This window comes from Sorex fumeus, unplaced genomic scaffold (assembly GCF_029834395.1).
Source record: "Sorex fumeus unplaced genomic scaffold, SorFum_2.1 ptg000046l, whole genome shotgun sequence".
Lineage (NCBI taxonomy): Eukaryota > Metazoa > Chordata > Mammalia > Eulipotyphla > Soricidae > Sorex > Sorex fumeus.
The window spans coordinates 7,248,922-7,274,113 of NW_026606103.1; the positions used below are offsets into that span (position 1 = coordinate 7,248,922).

The 25,192-nt window shown below is 39.0% G+C and overlaps 1 protein-coding gene and 1 non-coding gene across 2 annotated transcripts in view; one reads left to right on the forward strand and one right to left on the reverse strand.

Moving 5' to 3' along the window:
- LOC130031223 (NUT family member 2G-like) overlaps positions 1 to 25,192 on the forward strand; it is a 73,566-nt gene that overhangs the window by 44,394 nt on the left and 3,980 nt on the right. The gene's annotated exons all lie outside the window — the stretch shown is intronic.
- On the reverse strand, positions 13,578 to 13,704 carry LOC130031316 (small nucleolar RNA SNORA9). The gene has a single exon (XR_008793663.1). It is a non-coding gene; the product is annotated as a small nucleolar RNA SNORA9 (small nucleolar RNA).

Sequence of the window (25,192 nt, forward strand, 5' to 3'; positions counted from 1 at the left end):
TTGATTGATGTGATTATATGATTGTCATCTTTTCTTTTATTGATACAGTGTATTATGTTGATTGAATCACAAATGTTATATCAGTTTTGCATCCTTGGGAGGAGTCCTACTTGGTCATGGTGTATGATCTTTTTGATGACCTGCTAGATTTGTTTTATTAGTATTTTGTTAAGGATCTTTGCAGTTATGCTCATCAGGGATTTCAGACTATAATTTTCTCTCTCTCTCTCTCCCTCTCTCTCTCTCTCTCTCCCTCTCTCTCTCTCTCTCCCTCTCTCTCTCTCTTTCTAACTTTTTTTTAATATCTGTGCTTTTGTTATGAGGGTGATATTTTTCTCATAGAAATTGTTTGGGAGTGTTTCTATTTCTTCAATTTTCTGGAAGAACTTTATAAAGATTGACAGTAGGTCCTCTTTAAAGTTTGGAAAGTATTCACCAGTGAATGCATCTTGGCCTGGGCTTTTGTTTCTGGAAAGAATTTGATTACCATTTCTATTTCTTCAATAGTAATAGATTTGTTCAGGCATTCCAAGTTTGGTACAGACTTGGGAGTTTATAGGAATACTAGAATTTATCTGGTTCTTCAAGTTTCTCTTGTTTTGTTGCATGAAGATTCTCAAAACAATCTCTGATGATTCTTTGAATTTCTGTCGTTTCTGTTGTGATGTCCCCCCTTCATTTCTCAGTTTATTGGGGCTCTCTCTCTTTCTTTGTATGTCTTGATAGCAGTTTATTGTCTTTCTTTTTTTTTTCCAAGAACAAGATCTTGGTTTCATTGATCTTTTGGCTTATCTTTTGTGATTCCAGCTCGTTCATTTTTACTGTTTTTTTTTATTTCCTTCTTGCCACCTGGTTTAAGCTCCTTTTGATGGTCATTTCTCAAGATCTTAAAGTGAGAAGTTAAGCTGAATATGTGGGTCTTGCTTCCTGATGAATTCTTACAGAATTCTTACTAAACATTCCTCTTATAACAGTTTTAGATACATCCCACAATTTCTGGTAACTTGGTCTTTATTCTCATGTCCAATGTTTAGATTCAGCCTTCTGGAACTGTGAGTTACCGTGGATAGTCTTTGTCTTGGTCGACAAAATAAAGTCAGACAGTCTCTCACCCTGTTTGTTCCATTCTAGGCCATGGGTCCCAATGTGGAGTTCTTCAGCTGAACTTCTCGGTCCTATCTTGGCATTAAAATCACAAACAATGATCTTATAGAAGGTGTGGTCTTCTTTATAGAACCTCTCCAACTGCATGTAGGACTTCTCAATTACTCCTTCATCATAATTGGATGTTGGTGCGTTTACAACGAAGATAGAAACTGCCAGTAGTGAGCCACATCTATTCAAGTGTAATTGTCCTATTCAGGTTGTAAGGCATTCGAAAGAATCAATGCTGTGGCCAAGTTCGTGTTGACAAGGACACTGACACCTCCGATGCCTCTTTTGTCGCATGTTCTGCCTTATTATCTGTCATCTACAAGCTGTTCACTTAAGTCATCCCGAATAGGATTGACAGAACACTAGATGAAGGAAAACCATGCGAGCAAGCCAAGTTCCGCAAAGGATTCAGCACAATTGACTGCATCCACACGATAACCAAGCTCATTGAGGTTTCTTGGGAGTTCAAGATGCCGCTCTCCCTAAGGTTTATTGATTTAAAGAAGGCCTTTGATTCTGTTGAGACCGAAGCAGTCATTGAAGCCCTAGCCTATCAGGGCATTCAAACTCAATACATCAATCAGGGTCCTCTGTGAGCTGTATTATGGATTCACTACCAGGATCTCACCATTCTACAAAGAAGTGATCATCGATGTCAAGAGAGGGGTTCAGCAGGGTGATACCATTTCACCGAAACTCTTCAGTGCCACCCCCGGAAACGTCGTGCGATGACTGGAATGGGAAGGAATGGGAGTGAAGATAGAGGGTCGGCAACTACATCACCTCCACTTTGCTGATGACATCGTTCTAAATAACACCAAACTTTAGCCAAGTGGCACAAATGCTGGCCGACTTTGACCATGAGTGTGGAAAGGTAGGTCTACAGCTGAATCTCACGAAGACAATGTTGTGAAAAACAGTCTTGTTCCTGATGTTCCAATCGCTCTCAACGGAATGACCATCTCCAAATGCAACAGTTATGCGTACCTATGTCGAGAATTCAACATGACGAATGACCTGGCACCTGAGTTGCGCAGGAGGAAGAGAGCGGCTTAGAACGCCTTCAAGAACATCAAAGAAATAACTAAGAGGACAAAGAACCTCTGTCTCTGGGCACATCTCTTCAATTCCACTGTTCTTCCTGCATTAACATATGCCTCAGAGACCTGGGCCCTATGAAAACAGGATGAGAATGCTATTCGGGTCTTCCAAAGAGGAATCGAAAGGGCTATGCATGGAGTGTCACTTTTCACTCAAATGAGAGAAAGAATCTGGAGTTCCAACCTCCTTCAATGGTCAAGAATCAGGGATGCTGTTTTGTTTGCCAAGGCGTCGAAAATCAGATGGGCTGGACATGTAATGATATTTGGAGACTGCCACTGGACTAGAGCCATTACCGACTGGATTCCACGGGATGTCAAAAGATTGCGTGGCCGCCCACCTACAAGATGGTCAGACTTCTTCATCAAGACCCTGAACAATCTGTTTGAGGCTCTTCATGTTCCTAGAACGAACAGATGCCATTGGGCTACACTAGCACATGACAGGGACAAATGGAGACATGACTGGCATCCACTCAAGCAAATCGATGAGTAACAGGAAGTCAAGTGATCAAGTGATATCCTTAACAATTGTTTTCTAGCCTTTGACTTTGAGTCTATGTTTGCTGTTTAAATATGTTTCTTGCAGACAACAGAGTGTTGGTTTCAATTTTTTAATCCATCCTACCATTCTGTTTCTCTTAATTGGTATATTTAGCCCACTGACTTTGAGAGAGATTTTCGTTAAGGGGGGGAGGGCTTGTGCCATCTTTTTGTAAGAATTCGCTATGACTGTGGGGGTTGTCTTCTCTTAAAGTGACCCATCTAAATGGGTTTAAGTCTATGAAGTTCAGCTGTGAAGTTGTGTTTTGTTCCTTCAAAATCTGAATGAGAATCTGGTGGGTAAAGTATTCTTGGTGAGGCATTTGTTTCACTGAATTTTATTCACTGTATTTCACCACTATCTTCAAGCATGGAAGATTTAATCCGATAAGTTGGTTGTACATATTAAGGATGCTCCTTTGTAAGTGATGTCCTTTTGTGATGTTTTCTTTCAGTATTCTATCTCTATCATTTTCAGCATTCTGATTAAGATGCATCTCATGGTATTTTCATTTTTATTTCTTTTAGCTAGCACCTGTTGGGCCCCCTGGATTTGGGTGCATGTGCTGTTCAGCTATGGGAACTCAGAAATGATGGCCTTGACAGTTGCTTCTTCATAGGGTTTTTTCCCCTGTCCCTCTGGGAACTCAAGGATTCTTCCATTGTTGTTGAATTTATCCCAAAGTTCTTCTGTCATCTATTGGTTTATTTTGAGGCTATTTTCTATCTTCTGGTGTCTTCTGGAGATTTCCTGCACCTCATCTTGGAGTTCACTGATTCTGTGTTCATAAGCTGTTACTCTGTTAATGAGGTTTCCCAGTGAGTTTTTCATTTCATCTTCCAGGTTTTAGATCTGGCATTTATGCTTGTATTTTCATTTGCATTTTCCTTATTTCTGCTCTCATATCCTCTTGTGTTTCATTGGCGGTGCACTCCATTGTTTCTTTGAGTTTCCTATGGATCTTCATCAATCTCATTCTAAATTCTTTATCAGAGAGGTTATATAGCTCATTGTTACTGGTTGGTTCATCTGGGCTAGAATCTGCACTGTTTAGTGGGTTTCTGTGTTGCTTTACTATTGTGACTGTTGTAATTTGAAGTTGTTTCTTGTGCATTGTTGTAGTTAGAATGTCTGTGTATGTCTATTATTAATTATGGAGAGGTGAAGAAATACATGGCTGTTCCTCTTCATTCCACGATGTTGCTCTTCATAGGTGGGGTTTAATACTGACCTGGGGAGCAAATTGGCGTCCCTGAATTCAAACCAGAGTCCTGGATGCCTTCCTGGCCTTCTTTTTAGTTTTCAGAGAAGATGGGCAGAGAAGATGGCTTCGTTACTGTTAGTTTATTATTTGTTTTTAAGATAGTTGTTTTCATTGCTTCATTTTTAGCCTATGTTTTCCAATATGCTTCCATGATTACATCTGTAACTTGGAGAGCAAAATTTACTTCAAGAATTGTTCTACCAGCAGAATTCCCATATTCAAATAAAAAAAACCCATACATTTAATATGCTCAAACCAATAGCATTAAATATTTTTATATTATTTTTCTCTAAATATACAATCCCAAGTGAACATTACCTATACATTTACTTATATTCAACCCTTTTTGAATTAATACAATAATTTTCTCATTCTCTTTGGAAAATAAGCAAAGGAATGAGTTTTATTAGAATAAACATAATATAGCTCTATCAAATCATTGAAATATTTTTGGTAACATTTTGGGTAATATTTAAATTACCCAGGGCTGGAGTGATAGCACAGTGGGTGGGGCGTTTGCCTTGCACGCAGCCAACATGGCTGACCCGAGTTCGATTCCTCTGCCCCTCTCAGAGAGCCTTGCAAGCTACCGAGAGTATTTCGCCCGCACACCAAAGCCTGGCAAGCTACCCGTGACGTATTCGATATGTCAAACACAGTAACAACAAAGTCTCACAATGGAGATGTTACTGGGCCCGCTTGAGCAAATTAATGAACAACGGGAGGACAATGACAATGACAATGACAATGACCAAATAGTAATTTAAATCCAATTAGTAATTTAAATCCTAAATAGTAGTTTTAATAAGTCAACTGTCAGCTCTAGAAATAAGGAAAAAATTTAGAGGAGTAACTATAGGCTTGGATTTTCTAAAGGGATTGCAACATATAGAGTTCCTTGACATTTTTAGGTTTTCAAAAACAAGTTTGATAATGCAGTTTTAATGTGTCTGATATTATGTTATATTGATAATGCTATATAACAAACTGTGATATAGAATTGAGCAAGTCAAAAAGATATAAGTAAATGATACTTCAGTAATACTAATTGTAAATTAGAATTAACTTACCACAAGTCAATTTTTTTGGTTTTGTCTTGTTTTGTTTTGGCGCCACAGCTAGCTGTGCTCAGGGCTTCTTCCTGGCTCTGTGCTCAGGGATCACTTCTGAGGGTTCAAGGGACCATAGATGGACCCATGTCAGAAGCCTGCAAGGCAAGCTCCCTTTCTGCTGTACTGTCTCTTTGGCCCTGTCAATTTAAAATTTTTTTAAAGAAAAGTCACTCTATTTCCAGCTATAAATCAAATAATAACTTACAGCAGATCTTTAATTCAAAAAATCATTAAATGCAAATAAATTTATTTGTATTCTTAAAAATTAAAAAAAAAACTTAAGGAAGCTTACTATTTTCTTGTGTTGTTGTAAAAACATCCATCAGGTTTGAATTTGCCATCTTGCAGATTTTGTTTCATCATATCAACTGAGTCAAGAAGATCCATAGCACTGAAATACAATAAAATTTTTTTAAAAAAGCTCTTTAATTGTTCACATTTTTACTTGCTCAATTCTAAAAAGTACTATATAAATGAATTTCTGAAAATAAGGGTGTTTGCCTTACAAGCGGCCAACATGGCCGACCCGAGTTCGATTCCTCCGCCCCTCTCAGAGTGCCCGGCAAACTACCGAGAGTATTCGATATGCCAAACAGAGTAACAACAAAGTCTCCAATGGAGATGTTACTGGCCCGCTCGAGCAAATCGACGATCAACGGGAGGGCCTTTACCTTTACCTTTACCTCTACATTTAAACTGAGTTGTGGGGGGAGGGGTGAAGAAGCTGAACGATGAAGAATCTGCTCCTCATGTACATGGGCCTGGGCTCTATCACCAGCAGAGAAACAGCACCACCAATACAATGAAACTCTTAGAAATCTTGCTGAACAGTTCCCAAAGTTAAAGAATGCAGACATCCAGATCCAAGGAGCCAGAAGAGTGCCAGCTAAAAGAGACCCGAATAAAAACACTCCAAGGCTAAGCGAAATGAGTCAAAAAGAGAGGGACAGACATAGAAAGATCGCGTTTATCTGGGAATCTAAAGTAACAAAATAAGAGACTGACAACCAAGAATAGCCGAGATAAGTACCAGGAGGTTCACTCCATGACTTGGAGGCCAGCCGCACATGCTGGGGGGAAAGGGAAAAGGCAGCTCAGATAGAGAAGGGAGCACCAAATAATGGGTGTTAGGAGGATCCTCCCAGGATGGGAGAAGCATGCTGAAAGTAGACTATAGACCAAACAAGATTGCCACTCAATGCCTCTTTTGCAAACCACAATACCCAAAAGGAGAGAGAAAACAAAAGGGAATGCCACAGGGGTGGTATGGAATGGGGGGAATGGGGCGGTGGGAGGGATACTGGGAGCACTGGAGGTGGAGAATGGGCACTGATGGAGAGATGGGTACTCAATCATTGTATAACTGAAATCCAAGCACAAAAATTTGTACTTCTACAACTGTACCTCATGGTGTTTCACTAATAAAAATTAAAAAACAAGTCAAAAAATAAATATTTGAACTTTAAATTCAATTACTATGCCATATAACTCAATTTTCAGGTTTATTTTAGGGGCAGAAAAATCAGAATCAAGTTTGTCATCATCAGATATACTATAAAATATAAAATAATAGGAAAAAATTTAATTTTTTAAACTGAGCTATATTTTAAGTGATTCACAGTACTAAGGGGAACAAGTGTAAAGGATTGTTTTATTTACTTTCAATAATTCCTAGGTTCTCAAAGATTTGCTCAAATGAAATGTTCACTCCTAAATAATATTAAATAATACTATTTATCTTTGTTCTCGGAGAGCCTGGCAAGCTACCGAAAGCATCTCGCCCACATGGCAAAGTTTGGCAAGCTACCCGTGGCCTATTTGATATGCCAAACACAGTAACAACAAGTGTCACAATGGAGACATTACTGGGCCCGCTCGAGCAAATCGATGGACAACTGGTGGACGTTGCTACAGTGCTACCTAAAATTAATATTACTTCTTTTTTTTGGGGGGGGGGCATACCTAGCGATGCACAGGTATTACTCCTGGCTATGCACCCAGGAGTTACTCCCGATGGTGCTCAGCGGACCATATGGGATGCTGGCGACCGAACCCAGGTTGGCCGTGTGCAAGGCAAATGCCCTACCCGCTGTGCAGCTTAATTTGTGGCTCCAGCCTCAAATTAATATTGTTTTAAGTACAAAAAAAAGTCAAGTGAACTCCTCTCAAAACGCAAATATAACTTTTATAAGTGGAAGCACACTTCAAATAGTCTGATAAATTATTTGAATAAAAGTATAGCTTTAAGGAATGCATGCAGGTAAGAAATGCTGAAGAGAAAAAGCACACCACACTGTATTCTGATATTGGAGAAAACAGCAGCATTTTCTCAAATGACTGCTGCCATTCAGTTGTCTGGTGATGGAGACTGAATGTGTACATGGTCTGTTTCACCAGCAGGGTGAGCTCGGTCCTCTACGATAAACGTTTCTATGTAAATCTCATGGAAGCTAAAAGAAATCTTTTCTATAGTTACAAGCATGGGTGAATACATGCATAAAAGCAAACTATTAAATATGATTGTAGACTAATACTAATTTATTATTTACTATTAAATATGATTGTATAAAAATTTCATAGAGCAGCCCTACAAAAAGAGCTTTAAAAAGTAATTACTATATTAAGATTCTACCACATGTTTTGTAGTCACAGTGTCACCAAAGTAAAATTATATTTTACTGAAGTATTTAAATCTCTCCTATTTCTCTTATTACTAATCTTTATTGTTTTCTCACTTGTATTTGCTAATTTTGGTTTTGCTTTTCCTATTCTTTTTTTAATTCCACATGCTTGGTTTTTCATCTTTTATAGGATTATGGTTTAGCTCTATACTAAACATTAAAATAAAGTCAATTATTTTCAGTGTAAATATATAGTATACAAAGCATATTGAAAATATTTCAAATATAAGTGTACAATAACTTTAAGCAAATATTATTACCAAATACAAATTTTATTTATTTATTTATTTTGCTTTTTTTAGGTCACACCCAGCGATGCAAAGGGGTTACTCCTGGCTCATGCACTCAGGAATCACTCCTGGCGGTGCTCAGGGAATCATATGGGATGCTGGGAATCCAACCAGGGTTGGCTGCGTGCAAGACAAACGCCCTATCCACTGTGCTATCGCTCCAGCCCCCAAATACAAAATTTACATATAAAATATTTCAGAAAATTTAACCACAATTCTGAACAAACTGCCAAATATAGAGGATTATTTCATCAACATAAAGGAGAAAGTGCTTAATAACTGACCTAGTAGAAGAAGGCACTATGACCAAATGTCTTCCAATGCAGCTTCAAATGGTTGGGTATAAAAGTTTATCCATAGGATTATAAGATCAAGTTAACCTACATATGTATTAAAAAGGATGTTTAAGTCAATACAGTTCAATGCCACCTTAAAAATCAAACACATTAGTTTATAATGCGAAACTTACTCAGTATTGTCATGACATTATAAAATAAATAAAACTGCATCCTTAATAACAAATTGCAATCTTCAGATTAGTTATGTGGATAGATTATTGCATTCTTCACAGAAAAATTTTAGAAAACAAGAAAGCGTACATGCTGTCTGAAAACCCAGAAAACAGGAGCAGGTATTAAAAGCAGAAATAATGGTGCCTCGCCTGGACTCCTTAACCCCTACTCCTCTATACCACATGGATGCTCAGACTGCAGAAAGAGCTGTCAGAAACCTAAGAAACTGAGATGGGACATTTTGGCTTTCAAGTAACTTTTAATATCTAATAATATATATAATTTCTTAGTCTTTTAACAAAGAATACATTGAACTAACAACATTTTTAAGTTATGCAACTCAGATTTATGTAAAAACAATTGTTTCCGATAATGCTCAATAACATTAAAGGTATATTACAGAGATAGGTATATTATTATGGCCATTCGCTTTGAAAGAAATTCCGAGAATAAACACAGCTTTCAACGTTAATTCACACAATGAATATATGACCAACTTTAATTTTATTTATTTTTTTATTTTTTGCTTTTTGGGTCACACCTGGAGATGCACAGGGCTTACTCCTGGCTCTGCACTCAGGAGTTACTCCTGGCGGTGCTCAGGGGACCATATGGGATGCTGGGAATAGAACCCGGGTCGGCCACGTGCAAGGCAAACGCCCTACCCGCTGTGCTATCTCTCCAGCCCCGACCAACTTTAATTTTAAATGGTATATCTGCTGACTAAAAAATATGCAACACATTTAAAACACATACACTTCAGCAAAATTAATGGATACTTCTTTTCTATAAAATTATGTAAAGGGTTTAAATTAACTTTTATCTTTGACTTTAGTGAATTTAAACTATGTGTAATAATATTATTATCATCCATATAGGAAAGGAAAAAATCAAGCTCTCACTATTCGCAGATGATATGATACTATATCTAGAGAATCCTAAAAGCCTCTACCAAGAAACTCCTTGAAACAATAGACTTGGACAATAAAGTCGCAGTACCCAAAAATTGTGCCCCAGAAAATCAAGTACCTTGGAATCAGCCTAAGGAGTAAAGGACCTCTACAAAGAAAACTGCAAAACGCTACTCCACAAAATAAAAGAGGACATGAGGAAATGGAAACATATCGCCTGCTAATGAATAGGAAGAATTAATATTGTCAAAATGGCAATACTCCCCAAGGCAGTATACAGATTCAATGTGATCCCTATGAAGATAGCCATGAAATTCTTCAAAGAAATGGATCATCAAGCACTCCTAAAATTCATTTGGAGCGACAAATGCTCACGAATAGCTAAAGCAGTTCTTGGGGAAAAGGGTGGGGAGGCATCACCCTCTCCATTCTCAAACTCTACTACAAAGTGGTAAGAATAGTTGTAATAAGTACCAGGAGGTCTGGTCCCCGTCTTGGAAGCCGGCAGCACATGCTGGGGGAAAGGGCAGTTCAGACAGAAAAGGAAACACCAAGTAAAGGGTGTTTGGAGGACTCGCTGGGGATGCAAGATGCGTGCTGAAAGGCTGAAAGTAGACTATAGACCGAACACGATGGCCACTCAATACTTCTATTGCAAACCCCAACACCCTAAAGGAAAGAGAGAGAAAAAGGGAATGCCCTGCCATAGAGGTGGGGTGGGGTGGGGGTGGGGTAGTGGGCAGGCTACTGGGTTCATTGGTGGAGAATGGATGGGCACTAGTGGATGGATGGGTACTTGATCATTGTATAACTGAAACCCAAATACGAAAGTTTGTAAGTCTATTTACAAACTAGTTACCATGTAGCTGTACATGGTATCTCACTAATATATATATATATATATATATATATATTATCATTACAACATATAATTATAAATTAAACTCATAAAAATTAAATTTACAAAATTCAAGGAGATTAATCTTTACAATATAATTAAGGGAAAAGTTTTATAGAAATACGAACTACCTAGTCATGCATGGTGTCCAGTATTTGATTTAACCAGTCATATATAATGTAAAATCTTCTTGAGATGCACATGTCAGTCATTTCTTGGAATTATTTTAAAAAAGGAAATCTATCAAAACAAAAAATAGATTAATTTCTTACATTTCAGATATTTATCATTTTTCTCTAAGAAAGCATCTTTAAATAAACTAGTAACTTGATAAAACAGAACTGAGCCTGAAATTCACTAGAACAAACTAACAGTAGGCACAAACTAGGCAAATTTTCAGCAACTGATTAGTTTCTCATATTTTATGTGTTTCTAATTTCTCTAAGAGTTTCTTTAAATAAACTACTTCATAAAAAAGAATTGAGCTTAAAAATTCACTAGGACAAATGAATACTAGGCACAAAATGGGCAAAATATCAGGTAGTGCAACAGGCAGAATGCTCTCATTGAGCATGTAGCCAGACTTGATCTTCAGCACCCTGATCATCATCAGGACTGAGCCCTGAGCACAGGGACAAGAGTAAGTCCTGAGCACGCCCAGGTGTGGCTTAATCAAAGCCCACCCACAAATGTTTTCCCTCAATTCCCTGTTCTGTCACAATCACATCTCAGGGTTCATTCCCACTGCTGACTGTCAAATACACTTACTTTGCTTCTTCATCCTCCACATGAGGACGATCATCTGACATTTGTCTTTTTCTTCTCAGCTCACTTATTATAACAGCTTCCAATTCCATCCAAGTGTCAGCCAGGTGAAGCTTTCACCTCTTCTCACAGTTGAGCGGTATTGCACGTGTGTTTGTACAAGCTCTTTATCCACTCATCTCTTGTGGGCACTTGCGTTGTTTCCAGATCCTGGCTGCAGTCAACAATGCTGTGATGAGTACAGGTGTGGAGATGTCCTTCAGGCTGAGCCAAACCAGTCTCTCCAATGAAAAATGAGGTTCCTATCTGGCACACCCCCACTGGCACTTACTCATTTCTGGCTTTGTGTTACACATTTGTGAGTCCCCATGTGAGTGATGTTTTATTTTCACTTTGATTTGCATTTCCCTTATAATCAATGATGACGAATTTCCTTTGCCTCTGGGTCAATTTCACATCTTGAGACCATGTCATTCCTTTCCTTTCCACATTTTTGAATCGGTTTTTCTGATGGAGAGGTTTTTTTTTTTTTTTTTTTTTTTAGTGAAACATCATGAGGTACAGTTGTAGATTTACAAATTTTTGTGCTTGGGTTTCGGTCATACCATGATCAAATACCCATCCCTCCACCAGTGCCCATTTTCCACTACCATGGATAATATCCCTCCCCCCATCCCCCCATCCCCCCGAGCCACTGTGGCACGGCATTCCCTTTTGTTCTCTCTCTCCTTTTGGGTGTTGTGGTCAGCAAAAGAGGCATTGAGTGGCAAACATGTTCAGTCCATAGTCTACTTTCAACATGCATCTCCCCTCCTGGGAGGATCCTCCAAACACCCTCTATTTGGTGCTCCCTTCTCTATCTGAACTGCCCTATCCCCTAGAATACCCGGCTGGCCTCTAAGCTATGGAGGAATCCTCCTGGTGTTGATCTCAGCTATTCTTGGGTATTAATCTCATATTTTGTTATTTTATATCCCCCAGATGAATGCAATCTTTCTATGTCTATCCATCTCTTTCTGACTCATTTCGCTTAGCATGATACTTTCCATATTGTACCACTTGTATGTAAATTTCATGACTTCATCTTTTCTAAGAGCTACATAGTACTCCATTGTGTAGATGTACCAAAGTTTCTTTAACCAGTCATCTTTTCTTGAGCACTCAGATTTCTTTCAGTTTCTGGCTACTGTAAAGAGTGCTGTAATGAACAAACAAGTGCAGATGTCACTTCGACTATACATTTTTGCCTCTCTGAGATATATTCCCAGGAATGGTATTGCTGGGTCAAATGGGAGCTCAATTTCTAATTTTTTGAGAAGCGTCCATACTGTTTTCCAAAAGGGCTGAACTAGTCGGCATTCCCACCAGCAGTGAAGGAGTGTCCCTTTCTCCCCACATCTGTGGCAGCATCAATTGCTTTTGTTCTTTTGAATGTGTGCCAGTCTCTGAGGTGTCAGATGGTATCTCATTGTGGTTTTGATCTGCATCTCCCTGATGATTAATGATGTAGAGCATTTTCTCATGTGCTTTTTTGCCATTTGGATTTCTTCTTTGAGAAAGTTTCTGTTCATTTCATTGCCCCATTTTTTGATGGGGTTGGATGTTTTCTTCTTGTGGAGTTCAACCAGTACTTTGTATATCCTTGATATCAACCCCTTGTCAGATGTGTATTCGGCGAATATTCTTTCCCATTCTGTAGACTGTCTTTGTATTTTGGTCACTGTTTCTTTGGAGGTGCAGAAGCTTCTTAGTTTAAGAAAGTCCCATTTATCTATCTCTGTTTTCACTTGCTCAGTCAGTGGCGTGGCATCTTTGAAGATACCATTAGCTTCAATGTCATGGAGGGTTTTGCCAACTTTGTCTTCAATGTACCTTGTGGTTTCTGGTCTGATGTTGAGGTCTTTAATCCATTTTGATCTTACTTTTGTACATGGTGTTAGGCAGAGTTCTGAGCCCATTTTTTTGCATGTAGTGATGGAGAGCTTTAAGAGCACTTTATGTATCTTAGGTATTAGTCCTTTATCTTGCGTATGGTCTCAAAATCCTTTCCATCAGCAGAATGTCTTTTAATTGTAGGGCACATTGCTCACAGAATGCAGAAGTGTTCTAGTTTGATATAGTTCCGTTTCTGTTTTTATTACCTTTGCCACTTGAGTTCTTACATTTCAGACTTCACTGTGGTCATGATTTTGGAGAGTCTTGCCTATGTTTCCCCAATGGATTTTTCAAGATTCAAGTGCAATATAAAAATTTTAATTTACTTGAGTTGATTTTTGTTTACAGGGTGAAAGAGGGGTCTATTTTTCCCTTATTGCTTCTGTTTTATTCTTTTTCTTATTTTTCACAATTGTCTGAGATTTCTAACACCTTACTCTGAATGGAGCAGGTCAAGATCTCACAACGTTTCATAATTGCAAGCACTGTGGGAAAGCACAGGGTCACTCCAGACCCAAGTATGATGAAGGCTTGCACCTAATTTCATTTTTTTTAATTGTGACTATCTAGTTTTCCCGTAATCATTGGCTAAAGAGGTTTCCTTGCTCCAATTCATGCACTTCTTCATAAATAAATTGCTCATGCATCTGAGGGTTTCTCCCTGACTTCTCAATCCTATGCCATTGAGAAGAGACTTTTTTTCTTCTGGTACCAACCAATTTTGATTGCTAAAGCTTTGTGTCAGAATTTAAAGTCTGGGGACACAATGCCTCCCATTTTTCCTCAAGATTGCTTTGGCTATGCCAGGAGTTTTGTAGCTTAATGCAAATTTTAGAAAAATTTACTCCACGTCCTTGAATAATGCCACGGAAATTTTTTCAGAATTGCTGTTTCTGTAAACTACTTTGAGTTAAGATAGTCATTTTCAAGATGGCAATTATTATGATCCTTAAACGAAGAATATTTTTCTATTACATTAGTTCATTTTAAATTCCTTTCAGAAGTTTTTCAGTTTTCACTAAATAGGTCTTTTACCTCCTTTGTTAAACTAAGGGGTTTCTGTTTTTTACATGATTGCAATCGGGTTTATTTCTATTCTGAATTTGGGGTTTTTTTTTGTTGTTTGTTTGTTTACATGTAAGAATAAATTAGAATCCTGTGCACTGGTTTTGTAGCCTGCTACTTTACTATATAAATATATTGTTTTGAGGAGTTTTTCAGAGGAGCCTTTTTGGGTTCCTACATACGAAATTCCTAACAGTGCTTCGTAGGTTTTAATAAGTAAATCTTTCACCTCCTTTCTAAAAATTGATTACACATTACCTAATGTTTTTCATAACTATAAGCAGGATTTTTAAATTAAATCACTCTTTTATCATTGTTTACATATAAAATCACAAAAGATTTTCCTGTTTGCTTTCGTAAGCTGCAACTTTCCTGTAAAGATTTATTGCTTCTAGGATTGTTTAATGAATGATTGGTTATGCAGTCTTAGGGTTCTTGATATGTCATTTGTAAACAGTGAATTTGATTTCTTTGCCAATTTGAACACAAATTTAAATTTTTTTCTTGCTTAATTTCTGTGGCAGCAGCTATCAGAACTGTATTGAATAAAAGTGCTCTCAATATATTGTTACATCCATAACAGCGTTGGGAAGTCAAGCACTAAAGAAACAAATTGTGATTGAAGCCGACTTCAGGTTAACCATGTCACCATAACACTAGAAAATACTTTATCTGTGAAACAAACAAACAAAAAACTATAATGTATTTACAGAATAAAATAAGGGATTCACACTGTGCTAACATACACCTACAGAGAACAAAGGCAGTAAGAAAAATACAAAACCCAAGAAAAGTGAGACAGAAATAACATTTTTCCCTTTCTGATATTTGGGCCATTCTCAGTGGTACCTGAGAGTGACTCCCAGTTATTTGCTTGGGGACTTCCTGTGGACCTTTGGGGGCCAAGCAGTGCCAGGGACCCAGCACAGGAGATTCATGGCAAAACATGCTCTCAAGCCATTTGAGTGATTGCTCTGGACAGAGGATTATTTTTTAAGGGCAATACTGACTCTGTCCCCAGTGGCAATTACTTTTAATATAAGTTTACTCTTCCCCATAAAAAAACATAAATGGCCAAATACATTAAAAAAAAAAAGGCCCTCCCGTTGTTCGTCGATTTGCTCGAGCGGGCCCAGTAACGTCTCCATTGGAGATTTTGTTGTTACTGTGTTTGGTATATCGAATACATCACGGGTGGATTGCCAGGCTCTGCCGTGCAGGCGAGATACTCTCCGCAGCTTGCCGGGCTCTCCGAGAGGGGCAGAGGAATCGAACTCGGGTTGGCCATGTTGGCTGCATGCAAGGCAAATGCCCTACCGCTGTGCTAAATTTTTAAAAACACACAAAAGCCAGTAACCTACTTTATATTGTCTAAAGAAATTCTCCAGCTCTAGCGACACACAAAGGTCAAAAAAATGGAAAAAGATTTCCCATGATGGGAGAATTATGCTGAAAGTAGACTATAGACCAAACATGATTGCCACTCAATGCCTCTTTTGCAAACCACAGCACCCAAAAGGAGAGAGAGAGAATAAAAGGGAATGCTCTGCCACAAAGACAGGGGGGGGGGATGGGGCTATGGGGGGATGGGGGATGGGAAGGATACCAGGACCCATGGTGGTGGAAAATGGGTACTGGTGGAGGGATGGGTATTTGATCATTGTATAATTGAAATCCAAGCACAAAAATTTGTAAGTCTACAACTGTACCTCATGGTGTTTCACTAATAAAAATTAAAAAAAAATTCCCATGCAAATAATAGCCAAAAAGGAGCCACAAATGTAACCACAGTAATATTAGACAAACACTTACCAAGAAAAGCCTGTATGAGTGTTTGGATGAGCGCATGCGGCCAAGAGACCTGAGCGTTGGTGCTGGAGAAGTAGGAATCTTTAGAGCAGTGAGTGAATCCACGGAACTGTGAGGTCTGGAAAACGGGTCTGCAGCAGGAAATGAGGCAACCAGGGCATTTGCTCCCCAATGAAATGGGTTCATGTTTCCACGAACAGCCTTCACCAGGCATAGAAGAGGATGTTATCTGCTTAGATCCCAGTAGAAAAAGCTCCAGAATTTGTGTAATAGCTTAGAAAGGTCAAAGGAGGGAGGAGCTCTCTTAGATCTCCCATCCTGTCCAGCAGCAAAATCCTGCTCTTTTGTTTCCACAGGGCAACCAACAATCACCCTGATACCAAAAGCAGTCAGAGACAGCACAAAAAAGGAAAACTACAAACCAATAGCCCTGAAAAATAAAGATTATATGAACCTATCAATAGGTGCAGGGAACACATTTGACAAAATCCAACATCCATTAATGATTAAAAACGCTCAATAAAAAAATGGAGTTGGAGAAATTTCCCTCAATATAGTTAAAACCATTTAACACAAATCCATAGAAAGCATAGTACTGCATGGAGGAAAACTAAAAGCCTTCCCTTTCAGATGAGGCACAAGAAAAGGATGGGCTTTCTCACAATTTCTATTCAATAATGTACTGGAAGTTCATGCCATAGTAATCACGCAAGAAGATATTAAGGTAACCAGATAAAAAGTCAAGCTCTCTTGATTTGCAAATTACATGATACTGTACTTAAAAGCTCTGAACACTCTACCTAAAAAAAAAACCCTCCTAGAAACAAGAGAATTGAATGATAAAGCAGTAGGCTAGAGAATAGACACCTCTCAGAGGAAGATAGGTGGATGAGCAGTAGGCAAATAAAAAAATGCTCAGCATCACTTGTCAGAGAAATCCAAATCAAGACAAAAAGGACACATACCACCTCACACCAGTGAGAATACAATCTGTTCATAGACTAGAAGGATTAATGTAGCCAAGATGGCAATAATCCTCCAAAGCATTATACAGATTCAATGAAATTGTATGATTCAATAAATCATTATAGATTCACTTCTTTATAAAAAATGCCCCTTGAATGTTCCTGACATTTATATGGACTGACAAATCCCCACCAAAAATAGCCAAAGAAATCCTAGGGAAAAAGAAAACTGGAAGAATCACTCTGCCCAATCTCAACTATACTGCAAAGCTGTAGTAATTAAAGCAGTGTGGTATTAGAATAACACCACAGACCTTGGTATGTAAAATAATAAACAGACATTAAGACCAGTGAAATAGAACTGAAAACCCAGGAACAGATCCTCAGGTATATGGACCGCTAATCTTGAGTAAATAAGCAAAACATCTTAGGTGGAGCATGAGAACTTCTTCCACAAATGGTGCTGGGAAAACTAGTTGGTCAATGCAAAAAAAAAAAAAAAAGAGAAATCAGAACCTTTTCTAATACCATGTACAAAAGTCAAATCAAAATGGTTAAGTACCTCAATACCCAAAAAAACATAGTCAGAAGAACACTTACGGACACTTGAAGCTAGAGGCATCTTTAAGGAGCCAACTGCCACTGGCTAAGCAAACAGAAACACAGATAAACAGGACAATATCAAAACAACTTATCTGAATGAAAACTGTTACAAAAACACAAAGATTCCCCCCAAACTGGAAGATAATTGACCATCATTCATTTGATAAATTGTTAATATCCAAGATGCATATAAGCACTGATAGAACCATGGGAAAAATCCAACCCCATAAACAAATGGAGAGAAGAGATAAAACGAAACTTCTTCAAAGACATACAAATGATCAAAAGGCATATGAAAAAATGCTATACATAAGTAATCATTATGGGAATGGAAATCAAAACAATGAGATAGCACTTTACACTACAAAACTGGCACATATCAAAAGATGAGGAAGAAGAGGCTGGGCTGATAAAATCTCAGGGCCAAAATAGGCTGCCAAAATGAAGAAGGACAAAAATGACTGTACTTTCAGTGCACATATGCTGGCATCAGATGCATCCATCGAGGACCTGATGGTGCAGGCGCGAAAAATCAAGTAGAACATCATTGGTCTGACCGAGACGAGAAGGCATCAATCACATCATGCCATTTTTGACACTGGGGAAGAGCTGTTCCTCAGAACATGTGACAAAAGAGGCGTCGGTGGTGTCGGTGTCCTTGTCAACACAAACTTGGCCATAAACATTGATTCATTCGAATGCCTAACAACCCGAATTGGACAATTACACTTAAACAGATGTGGCTGGAGAAGTTCTATAAAGAAGACCACACCTTCTACAAGATCATTGTCAGTGATTTTAATACCAAGATAGGACCGAGAAGATCAGCCGAAGAACTCCACATCAGGACCCATGGACTAGAATGGAACGAACAGGGTGAGAGATTGTCCAAGTTCATCATGTTGACCAAGACCATCTATGGTATCTCACAATTGCAGAAGGCTAAATCTAAACGTTGGATATGGGAGTCTCCCAGTGGATGATTCCACAATGAAATTGACCACATCATATTCAATCAATGGTCTTGCCTGACCGATATTGCTGTCTGCGCTCTCCCCTCGCTCCAAAGAGGTGCATAATAGCAAAAGGATGCTTAGCGCGTGTGTGCATGTGCAAGAACTATGGGCAAAGGCCAGATTCCTGCACAAGACCAACCCGAGTTCAATCCTTGAGACCCCAGGTGTCCCTGAGGCCTCCAGGAGAGACCTCTAAAATGCAGAGTCAGGGTCAACCCAGGGCACTGTAGGGTGTGGCCGCAAAACAAATGAAAAAAAACAAAACAACTGGAGGCAATTGAATGCAGCCTAAAGCTGCAGTGCTGACCCTCTCATTGCCCATAGTCGTGGCCATGTCCCTGTGTGTGGCAGCTGCAGACTCTGGAAATCAGTTTCCACACCAAAGCGTGGTTCATTTTGGGGATCCTTGTATGGTCACCATCCTCATGTCCCTTGGGGGAACTTGCAGCACTTGGTGCCCTACACGAAGCCTAAGTTCCAGAGGCCCATCATCAGGATGTTGCCCATGTCACACCCACATGTCACACAGCTGGGTGTCTCTGAAGTATCACCAAATACGTGGACACCTTATGGTAGTGATAGGAGGCCTATGTCCTCTACAAATTCACGAGCTTCCTAGTCAACTTCCTGAAGAGCTGTTTTCAACCTGGAAGTCATGTGGAAAGGCAAAGAGAAGCACAAGTCCTCACTTCCCTTCTTCTGCTGCCTTCCGTGCTCCATGGGAGAAATTCTGCTGCCCTGGTGCAAGGGGGTTGTGCTACAGTATGTCACGATCAGACTGGCCACCACAACCACCGCTGAGATCTGTGAGACGTGCAACATCTATGTGAAGGAACATTCAGCTTGCAGAGAGCTTGCGTGCATTTGGTCATCATCAACATGCCCCTGTTCTTTGCCATGTATAGCCTCCTGATATTTTATTAAACACCAAAGGAGGATCTGAGCCCATCTAGCAAATGGGGATGTTCTTTCATGTGAAGCTCATTATCTTCTGGAAAACAGTGGTGATTGCTTTGTTGGTAAAATTTCATGTGATTTCAGACAGCAGAGACAGAAACATTCTGCATAGAAATGTTCATTGCTGCCATAGTCCACCACTACACCTTATATGGGAGATCAAGAATTACGAGTGTGCAACTCTTTGTTCCTCGAAACGTCACTTTTTCCACTTCACAACCACACACTGGTAATTACCACGAGCTTGGAGACACACTGATGGCACAGAATGTGCTCAGTACAGTTAGAGGTACCTGAAGACCTTTAAAATGACAAAGAACATCACATAAAAGCTGAAACTTCGGAATCCATAATCCAGTGCTGCACTTCTTTATGCTTTTTCTTTCTTCCTTTATTTCTCTATCTTCCTTTCTTCCCTCCTTCATTTCCTCCTACCGTGCTCCCCTCTCCCTTTCTCCTCTTTTTCTTTTATTCTTTCCTTTTTCCTTCCTCCCATCCTAGACCATGGGTTGGACAGCCAATCTATGGAGAAGACATCAGACATAAGGACGGTCGGTCCAGGTACAAGTTCCAGTTCTGCACAGACTCATTAGGCTCACCTTGACCTGCCTCCAGTGAGGCTCCCACACTCCCACAGGCAGAGAGGGAGTGTCCCAGTGTCTGCCCACAGGAGCTGAGGGGGGGTGTTCAAGAAAGAAAGTAAGAAAGAGAGAGAGAGAGAGTGGTCTGCCATAGAGGCAGGCAGATGGGGGGAAGGAAGACATATGGAGAACATGCATACTGGCATACTGCTGAAGAAATGGGTGTTGGAACATTGTATGACTGAAACCCAATCATGAGAAACTTTGTAACTGTGTATCTCATGGTGATTCAATGCAATAAAAAATATTTGAAGTGCCCCTCAAATCTGTGTGTGTGCGTGCGTGTGAGAGAGAGCAAGAGAGCGAGAGAGAGAGAGCGAGCGAGCGAGAGAGAGAGACTATCTTTTTAGTCACTGTATCTGTGTATATTTGAAATACTGGAACGTTAAAGCCAAGGTAAAATAAAAATTAAAGGCCCTTAGGACAAGCTGGAGTTCAGTTGTGAAGTCTCATGTACCAATATTTAGAACTATCTGGTTTTTGATATATTTTTAATGATTCTAGGATGACTAGACTGAGGACTCCACCCAGCTACTTAGTGAAGTTGAAAGGAGAGCAAGCCAGCCATACCCTGGAGAACTTAGGGTTTACTTGTGAAGAGTTAGCCCTGATACTAACTGGAAGAGGCCACTTTAATATGGGAGCAGCCTGGAAGTTGTCTTTCCTTGCAGTTTCATTAAAGAACAAATCAAATAAATCAAGATAATTAATTGTAATCACCATTTTAATTAAATTGTTAGTATGTATGTTAAAGTAATTGATTTAAATTTGTCTTGAAAGTTTTACAATTATGATGTTGAAATTAATAAGTAGCTATTTTTTTGTGAGAACTTTGGTGGAACAAGGCTTCCCAGAACTAGACTCTAAGGAAAATTTTGGATAGGAAGCAAGGGAAGTGCTCAGGAATAATCATTCCATGAAAAGAATGGAATAATAAAACATTGCATGATATTTGCTTTTATATAAATTAAGATCCATTTGGAAGACATTGTCGTTTTAAAAAAATCTTTACTATTTTAATTATATGACTATAAAGTTAAGTATATAACTTGTAGTTAGTTATATAATACAATAATTTATGTTATATTATTAAATAATTATTATAGCACTGTCACTATAATTCTGTCCTCCCGTTGTTCATCGTGTTCATCAATTTTCTTGAGCGGGCACCAGTAACATCTCCATTGTGAGACTTGTTGTTACTGGGGTTTTTTTTTTTTGCATATCGAATACATCATGGGTAGCTTGCTAGGCTTTGCCGTGCGGGCAGAATACTCTTGGTAGTTTGCCGGGCTCTCCGAGAGGGGTGGAAGAATCAAACTCAGGTTGGCCATGTACAGGCAAACACCCTACCGGCTATGCTCTCACTGTGGCTCAAATAATTATTATGTGCTACATAATTTAAATTAAGTATTTGACTACAAAATTAAGAGAGAGAGAAGGAAAGCGCCTGCCATAAAGGCAGGCTAGGGGAGGGGCAGTGACAGGAGTTTCTCCCGGGTCATTTGTGGTGGGAAATGGACACTGGTGGAGGGATGGGTTTTGGAACATTGTATGCCTGAAAACCTGGTCATGAAAGCTTTGTAACTCTGTATCTCATCGTGATTCAACAAAAAACTTCACAAAAGCCAATAATTTAACATACCTAGCAATATTTGATCTCTGAGATTTTTGGTAAGTTTAAATTGTTAGGCTGATTTGGTAACCTTAGCAATAGCTCCATTCCTCGATGCTCCTGAAGAGACTGGAGGAAGTCTCCAGTTCAGGAATTTATTGTTTCTTCACTATGGATTACAGATGAAAGGGAAGAGAAATGGGGGCGTTTTAAACTTCAAACTTCTAGGTTACCCTGTGACTTTGGGTGATTTCTAAAATAAAGGATTAAGTTTTAAGAAATGGGACACAGTTATAAGAAGAATTTTTTGTTTGTTTCTGAATTTTTTATTGGATTCTGCAAAGCCAGAGAGCCCTAATAAGAATTTTTAGGCTATACTGCTAATTATTTTGCCTAGAACATGAAAATGCATTTCATTAACACAAATCATCTTATATGGTAGTTTTGACACCTGGTCTGAAACACAGTCATGACCTAAGTCTTAAGTATAAATATGAAATTTTTATAGTGCTTAATATGTGATTAAATTAAATAATTCTTGATATATGATAATATATGAGTTTTTAAAACTCTTTAATATGTTTTCCTAGAAATTGTGGTTTTAAGGATGCAAAATAAACCTAGGTTAATTTACAACAGGAGCAAAGCTTTTTTTGTTTTTTTTGGGTTTCTTTTGCTTTTTGGGTCACACCTGGCGATGCACAGGGGTTACTCCTGGCTTTGCACTCAGGTGTTACTCCTGGCGGTGCTCAGGGGACCATATGGGATGCTGGGAATCGAACCCGGGTCGGCCGCGTGCAAGGCAAAGGCCCTACCCGCTGTGCTATTGCTCCAGCCCCAGTAGCAAAGTTTTGCTGGAGCCAAAGTGTAGTATGTAATAGTTAACTGTTAAGTATTCTAAAGATTTTGGCTATTTACAGAATAATGTGTTTGTGTTTGGGTTTTGTTACACTTGAAAGTTTTGTAATTTTCAGTGCACCAATATTGTCTGGTCTATGCATGTGTTAGAAGCTGTGAAATGGTGGCTCTTAAACCAAGTTTGCGAATGTCTCCAGTATTTTGACTTAGAACTGTGATAGGATGAGAATCCACGTGTCCATGCTTTTCTGTTACTACGTGAGACCACAACTTGGGCTCTTCATAGAAAGGTTCCCCTGAAGAAGTAAAATGAAGAAAGAAAAAGGAGCACAACCTGATGACAGTTAGCTCCCCGTCCCTCTTTGCAAAACTGAGAGCTGGGATTATGAAGACATCACCATCTCAGGATGGTGATGGTTGGATAGTATGATATTTTTAAGAACAGTTCTGAGTGCTTTATGAATAGGGAATTTTAGGAAAACAAAATATGTCTTAGGGTAAAGGGAACTTAAGATTTTAAATACTGTAGTAGAAGTTATTGTCTCGTGGGAAAATGGCCTTTTAAAAAAGGAGGAAAAATAGAAAGCTAGAAGAAATATTTGACTTCAAACTAAGGTAGACATAACTGATTTTAAATATTGTCCCCTTTCATAAAATTGTGTTAATTTTCAAGCACTGTTTTAAAGATATAAATATGAAGTGTCTAACATTATCTAAACTGTGTACTGCAGATGGGGAAAATGTGGTTAAGCTAAATATTACATCAAATAGAATGATTTTACACAATTTTAAAGTTTAAAAGAAATAGAGGAGGCCCAAGCGATATTACAGCAAGTAGAGTGTTTGCCTTGCATGTGACAGACCAGTTTGATCCCTATATGGTCCCCTGAGTCCTGCCAGGATCCCTGAGCACAGAGCCAGGCACAAGACGTCAGCTTCCTCACTCCCAACCTTTCACTGAAGTAAAGAAGAGAAAAAGAGAAAGTCAAAGAAAAGGAAAAATAGAGTTGTCATGCGTGTAACAAAATGTTGAAGATGAGCATAAAATTAAATAATTTGGTGCATGATCATACCAAATGTTTGTTTGAAATGAATTTAGAAACATTGTGTTCTTTCAGTTAATTACCTGAGTATTACACATCAGGATGTTAGTTAGATATTTGCTTGTATCTTTCCTTAATGCCTTTTGTGTGTTTTGCTCATGTCAATTTCTTGTTGTGTTGGACAAGGAATACTTATAAAGCTATGCTTTTTCTATAAATCAATGTGTGAGTGGATTAATTCTAAAATACTAGCAATGCAGGTGGACTCTGATTAAAGAACCTGGGCACTCATCACATTCACTTATTTTAAGCTTGAGTTGCCTTACATTGGTCTTAAATCCTAATACCTCCTTGGATGGCCCTGAGACAAGCTCTATACTAGCCTGACTTCTACACCGGAGTGTGTCCGGGCCCACATGAATTATGACTGGATAATGGCTCTTCTTTGGAACAGGCTTAAGGAAGCAACTGGCAAGGGAACTAAGGGGTTGGGAAAATGAAAACAAGTTGGCCTGAAGCCAATTTGTAGTTTGGGGAAGAGGACCAGGTGTCCCTACACACCCAAAACTCCAAATCAACAACCTAAATACATGTCTCAAAATCTGGAGAAGGAACTACAAATAAAATAGCACTGTAGCACTGTCCTACCATCGTTCATCTATTTGCTCGAGCGGGCACCAGTAACATCTCCAATGTGAGACATGTTGTTACTGTGTTTGGCATACCGAATACGCCACAGGGAGCTTTCCAGGCTCTGCCGTGTGGGCGGGATACTCTCAGTAGCTTGTCTGGCTCTCAAAGAGGGACGGAGGAAGTGATTCCAGGTCAGCCACGTGCAAGGCAAACACCCTGCCCGCTGTACTATCGCTCCAGCCCACAAATAAAATACAAAGAGTGAAAGGATAAAATTGAAGTCAAGAGAGGAAATCAATAATATAGAAAGCACAAAAGAAATTCAAAGAATCAATAAAACTAGCAGCTGCTTCCTCAAATGATAAGCAAGAGAGACAAACCTTTCACTACACTCACAATCAAGAGAAAAGAAAAAAAATGTTCAAATAAAATAAATCAGAGACCAAAAGTGTAGATCATAACAGATCCCTTGGAATTTCAGTATGTAAGAGGTCACTATGAAAAACTTTATGATATTAAGTTGAAGAATCTGGAAGAAATGAACAGATTCTTAGAATCAGCACTGTCTGTCCTCCTATTGTAAATTGATTTGCTGGAGCGGGCCCAGTAACGTCTCCATTGTGAGACTTATTGTTACTGTGTTTGGCATATCGAATGCATCATGGGTAGCTTGCCAGGCTTTGCCATGCAGGTGAGATACTCTTGGTAGTTTGCCAGGTTCTCCAAGAGGGGCGGAAGAATTGAACCCAGGTAGGCCTGGTTGGCTGCGTGCAAGGCAAACACCCTACCCGCTGGGCTATCGCTCCAGCCCTCTTAGAAT